This window comes from Ailuropoda melanoleuca, chromosome 1, assembly GCF_002007445.2.
Source record: "Ailuropoda melanoleuca isolate Jingjing chromosome 1, ASM200744v2, whole genome shotgun sequence".
NCBI classification, from domain to species: Eukaryota; Metazoa; Chordata; class Mammalia; order Carnivora; family Ursidae; genus Ailuropoda; species Ailuropoda melanoleuca.
In genome coordinates, this window is record NC_048218.1 from 82,815,038 (window position 1) to 82,821,387 (window position 6,350).

General features: G+C 36.2%; 1 non-coding gene across 1 annotated transcript; it reads left to right on the forward strand.

Annotated features, from left to right (window-relative positions):
- Positions 1–497: 497 nt before the first annotated feature.
- LOC117795643 lies at positions 498–602 on the forward strand. The gene has a single exon (XR_004619722.1). It is a non-coding gene; the product is annotated as a U6 spliceosomal RNA (small nuclear RNA).
- The last annotated feature ends 5,748 nt before the right edge of the window (positions 603–6,350 follow it).

Here is a 6,350-nt window from a genome sequence, read left to right on the forward strand (position 1 = left end):
CCCAAGTCTCATACATAATATTCAAAATGTCCACATTAAAATCTAAAATTACTCAGCATACAAAGAACCAAGAAAATTTTAACTTACAAGGCAGAAAGCAATCAATAGATGCCAACATGACATACATGTTGGAATTATCAGACTTTCAAGTAGGTATGACAACAATACTCCAAGAAGTGAAATAAATGGAAATTTAAAGAGTCTCAGCAAAGAAATGGAAGATCCCAAATGAATAACCAAATGAAAATTTTAGAACTAAAAAAATACGACTGAAAATTTGAAAAATTCAGTGGATAGATTCAATAGCAAAATGAGGATGACAAATTGTTGCATTAAAATATCCATTCTAAACAACAATTTAAAACGGTTGAAAGATAAACAGAGCTTCAAAAATTTATAGGGTAACACCAAAGATCTAACTGCAATGTTATCAGAATCCCAGAAAGAGAACTGAAAGAATGTGGTACAGAAAAATGTTTAAAAATTAATGGCTGGGTGCTTTCTTTGGTAGAACGTATACTAAAATTGGAACAATACAGAGAATATTAGCATGGTCCCTGTGCAAGGATGACATGCAAAATCATGAAACATTCCATATTTTTAGAAGTGGAAAGATGTTCTATGCTTATGGATTGGAAGAAGAAATATTGTTAAAATGTCTACACTACCCAAAGCAATCTACACATTTAATCCAATCCCTATCAAAATACCAACAGCATTTTTCACAGAACTTGAGCAAACAATCCTAAATTTTGTATGGAACCACAAAAGATCCTGAATACCCAACGCAATCTTGAAAAAGAAAAGCAAAGCTGGAGGCATCACAATTACGGATTTAAAGTTATATTACAAAATAGTAATCAAAACAGTATGGTGATGGCACAAAAATAGATACATTGATCAATGGAACACAATAGAAAAAATAAATAAACCCACAATTATATGGTCAATTAATCTTTGACAAAGGATGAAAGAATAAGCAAAAGGAAAACGATAGTCTCTTCAATTAATTGTGTTGGGAAAACTGGACAGCAACATGCAAAAGAATGAAACCGGACCACTTTCTTACACCATACACAAAAATAAATTCAAAGTGGATTAAAGACCTAAGTGTGAGACCTGAAACCATAAAAATCCTAGAAGAGAGTATAAGCAGTAATTTCTCCAACATACACCATAGCAATTTTTTTCTATATGGGTCCCCCCAGGCAAGGGATTCAAAAGCAAAAATAAACTATTGGGACTATGTTGAAAGAAAAAGCTTCTGCATGGTGAAGGAAATAATCAACAAAACTAAAAGGCAACCTACAGAATGGAAAAAGATATTTGCCAATGACTTGGATAAAGGTTTAACATTCAAAATATATAAAGAACTTACAAAACTCAACACCCAAAAAAACAAATAATCCAGTTAAAAAATGGACAGAAGACATGAACAGTTCTCCAAAGAAGACATCCAGATGGCCAACAGACACATGAAAAGTGCTCATCATCACTAATCATCAGGAAAATGCAAATCAAAACCACAATGAGACATCACCTCACATCTGTCAGAATGACTAAAACCAACAACACAAGAAACAACAGGTGTTGGTGAGGATGTGCAGAAAAAGGAATCCTTGTGCCCTTTGGTGGGAATGCAAACTGGTACAGCTACTGTGAAAAAGAGAATGGAGGTTCTTCAAAAAGTTAAAAATATAACTACCTTATGATTCAGCAATGGCACTACTGGGTATTTACCCAAAGAATACAAAAACACTAATTCAAAGGAATATATGCACCCCTATGTATACAGCAGCATTATTTGCAATAGCCAAGATATGGAAGTAGCTCAAGTGTCCATTGAATGATGAATGGATAAAGAAGACACACACACACACACACACACACACACACTGGAATATTATTCGGCCATAGAAAGAATGAAATATTGGCATTTGCAATGACATGGGTAGAGCTAGAGAGTATAATGCTAAGGGAAATAAGTCAGTCAGAGAAAGACAAATACCATGAATTCACTCATATGTGGAATTTAAGAAACAAAACAAATGAGCAAAGGGGGAAAAAAGAGAGATACACACAAACCAAGAAACAGTCTTAACTATAGAAAACAGATGGTTATCAGAGGGGAGGTGAGAGAAAGGAATGGGTAAAATAGGCAATGGTGATTGAGTGCACTTGTCATGATGAGAACCAGGTGATTAAAATAAAAACTTGAGGGGTGCCTGGCTGGCTCAGTCAGAAGAGCATGTGACTCTTGATCTCAGGGTCATGAGTTCAAACCCCACATTGGGTGTAGAGATTACTTAAATAGATAAATATTTTTTTTAAATCTTAAAAAAAAAACTTGAACCCCCCCAAAACCCCCAAAAGAATTAATGGCTAGAAATTCCCCAAATTTAGTGAAACATATGCATATATATTCAAGCTCAGTGAACCATAAACAGGATTAATTCAAAGAAATCCACATCCAAGTACATGAAATTCAAGCTACTAAAAACAGGGGTGCTTGAGTGGCTCAGTTGGTTAAGCATCTGACTTTGGCTCAGGTCATGATCTCAGGGTCCTGGGATGGAGCCCTGCATTGAGCTCCATGCTCAGCAGGGAGTCTGCTTGTCCCTCTGCCCATCTCCCTGTTCATGATCTCTTTCCCTCTCAAATAAATAAAATCTTTAAATATAAAGGAAGAGTGAGTTGAATAAATGAGGATTTCTCATCGAAAACACCAAGGCCAGAAGTAAGGAAATTGTCACAATATTTTTATTTTTTTTGTATTTTTTTATTTTGTATTTTTATTTTTTTTTTAAAGATTTTATTTATTTATTCATTCGACAGAGATAGAGACAGCCAGCGAGAGAGGGAACACAAGCAGGGGGAGTGGGAGAGGAAGAAGCAGGCTCATAGAAGAGGAGCCTGATGTGGGGCTCGATCCCGTAACGCCGGGATCACGCCCTGAGCCGAAGGCAGACACTTAACCACTGTGCCACCCAGGCGCCCCTGTCACAATATTTTTAAAAAGTGCTGAAAGAAAAGAATCCAGAGTCTATGTCCAGTAAAAATTTCTTTCAGTTAATAAAGGTGAAATGAAGACATTCTTGATAAGGGAAAACTAAAGGAATTCATCACCAGCAACCTGTTCTAAAAGATATAATGGATGAATTCTTCAGATAGAAGAGAAATAACACCAGAGGGGACCTGGAACTGGAATGGTAAAAATGTGGGTAAATATAATAGACTATTTTCCTGAAGTTCTTTAAAATATATTTGGCTGGGTACCTGGGTGGCACAGTTGGTTAGGCGTCCAACTCTTGGTTTCAGCTCAGGTTATGATCTCAGGGTTGTGGGATCGAGCCTCACATTGGACTCCATGCTTAGTGTGGAGTCTGCTTGGGATTCTGTCTCCCTCTCCCTTTGTCCCTCCCACTCTTGCTCTCTCCCTCTCTCTCTCAAATAAATAAGTAAAATCCTAAATATATATATAAACCATGATATATATATAAACCATAAAATATATCTATCTATCTATTTATATATATATATATGGCAGTTGAAAGCAAAAGTTATGGGATGCCTGGGTGGCTCAGTTGGTTAAGCGTCTGCCTTTGGCTCTGGTCATGATCCCAGGGTCCTGGGATCAAGTCCTGCATTTTGCTCCTTGCTCAGCGGGGAGCCTGCTTCTGCCCCTGCCTGCACTTCCCCCTGCTTGTTCTCTGTGTCTCCAACAAATAAATAAATAAAATCTTTAAAAAAAAAAGCAAAAGTTATAACATTGTCTGGTGGGGTATGTAGATCTAAAATACATATGCCAACTGCAACATAAAGAGGGAGGACTAAAAGGACCTACATTCCACTTGAAGTGGTAAAATATTAATTTTAAATGGATTTTGAAAACTTAAATATGCATATTATAATCCCTAGAGAAGCCAGTAAAAGATTATACAAAGATATATAATCTTAAAACTCAAGAGGTACATTAAAATGGAGTACAAAAATTTCAAATAATCCAAAAGAGTGTAAGAAGTGGAAAAAAGAACAAAATATAGAGAGAACAAACAGAACACAAATAGTAAAATGATAGACCCATAAATGTAAATGATATGTAAATGTAAATGATCTTTTTAAAAAATATATTTTATTTATTTATTTGAGAGAGTGAGAGAGCACGAGCAGGGGGAGGGGAGGGAATGGGGCAGAGGGAGAAGCAGACTACTCCATGAGCAGGGAGCTTGATGGAGGGCTCGATCTCAGGACCCTGGGATCATGACCTGAGCTGAAGGCAAATGTTTAACTGACTGAGCCACTCAGTTGCCCCTAAATGTAAATGATCAAAACACATTAATTAAAAGACAGAAATGGTCAGAATGGATTAAAAAAACCACTATGTGCTCCTCCAGGAAATTCACTTTAAAGATTTTATTTTATTTATTTTGAGAAAGAGAGAGTGAGCACAAGCGGGGGGGGGGGCAGGAGGAGAAGGGAGAAGAAATTCACTTTAAATTTAACAATATTGTAGATTAAAACCACAAGGATAGAAAAAGATATACAATACAGACACTACTGAAAAGAAAGCTGAGTGGCTAGATTAATCAGAAAAAGTAGACTTCAGAACAAGGAAAATAACCAGGAATAGTGATGGACTTTACATAATGATAAAAGAGTTAATTTATTAAGAAGTCATAATAATCCTTAATGTGTAGGCATCTCAGAGTAGTGCTCCAAAATACATTATGAAAGAACTGATAGAACTAGAAAATACAAGTTACAATTGGAGTCTTCAGACTCCTCCATCAGTAATTGGTAGAACAAGTAAAGAGCAAATTAACAAAGATATAGAACTGGAAAATGCCATCAACCAACTGGATTTAATTAACATTCTTAGAAAACTCCACCCAACAGCAATAGAATATAGGTTTTCTTCAAGCGTACCAAGAACACTGACGAAAACAATATTCTGGATCATAAAACAAAACTTAGAAAATTATGATGAATTGAAATCATACAAGGTATAATCTCTGAATATAATTGAATTAAACTAAAAGAAACCTAGTAATCCTTAGTTTTAACCAATAGTGATAGAGTTTAGCAGATAAGAGCTTGGATTCTGGTTTCACATAGAAGCAGATCTGAATTTTCACTCTGCTACTTACATGTTTTGGAAACTTGGACAATTAACTTATGCTTTCTTTTCTTTTTTAATATTATAATTTATAAAATAGGCTTAATAATGATCCCTACTTCACAATATTGTCAAGAATAAATCAATAATGCATTCATACAAAGTGCATAAGGCAGTTTCGTCACCTGTATGTGTTCAATAAGTGGCTCCTAATATGCGGAGGATGGAGCCAGAGTATTGATAACAAAAGGTGGTAGTAGCTGTTGGTTTTATTTTTTTTATTTTTATTTTTTTAAAAGATTTTATTTATTTATTTGACAGAGAGACAGCCAGAGAGAGAGGGAACACAAGCAGGGGGAGTGGGAGAGGAAGAAGCAGGCTCATAGCGGAAGAGCCTGATGTGGGGCTTGATCCCATAACGCCAGGATCTCGCCCTGAGCTGAAGGTAGACGCTTAACCGCTGTGCCACCCGGGCGCCCCGCTGTTGGTTTTAAAATAAAAAAAACATGTGCCAGATATCTTGCCATTAATCCAGTATAACATATTTTAACATTTTACTTGAATATCACCCATTATTGCAGAAACATTTTTATTATGGGTGACACTGGGCATTGATTCACATTCCAGAGACCAAATTTTGCCCAGCACTGGTGCACTGTATTTTCTAAGATTGACTCATACAGCCGCCCCCTTGACCACCCCCTCTTGATTGGTTAATTTTGTTGATGAAAATGCGAACCAGGATTGGGAGAGGATTCATTCATTTAAAACATTATGATTCAGCACCTACCTTGTAACAAGCACTATGTTAGGTAAGGGGGAATGAGCACCAGAACTGACCGTCTAACATGGAGCAGTTACAACAAATTCTAAAGTAAACAATTATAATAAAAGTCATTGGACTGTTGATAGACAAAGAAAACCTAGAGTTCAATTTTCTTTTGCAATTGCTTTTCCATTATTCATCCTGGTAAGTGTTAAGGGTAGAAAATAGTATATTAAAACATTTCCCTGGGCCGGTGAATGATGAGCAGGGTGGGGAAGGGAAATACCCTTTAGATCTGTCCTAGTATGTTCATAATGGTGTCATAGACCCAAAGAAGATTAGAACACACTGTTATAAGCTCACCACCCAGATCATCTTTCAGATTCAGAGATGCCAAAAGATCTCAAGATTCCAAAATTAGTATTGCCTTGGATTCTCTAAGGGAATATTTTACCAGTATTGCCAATA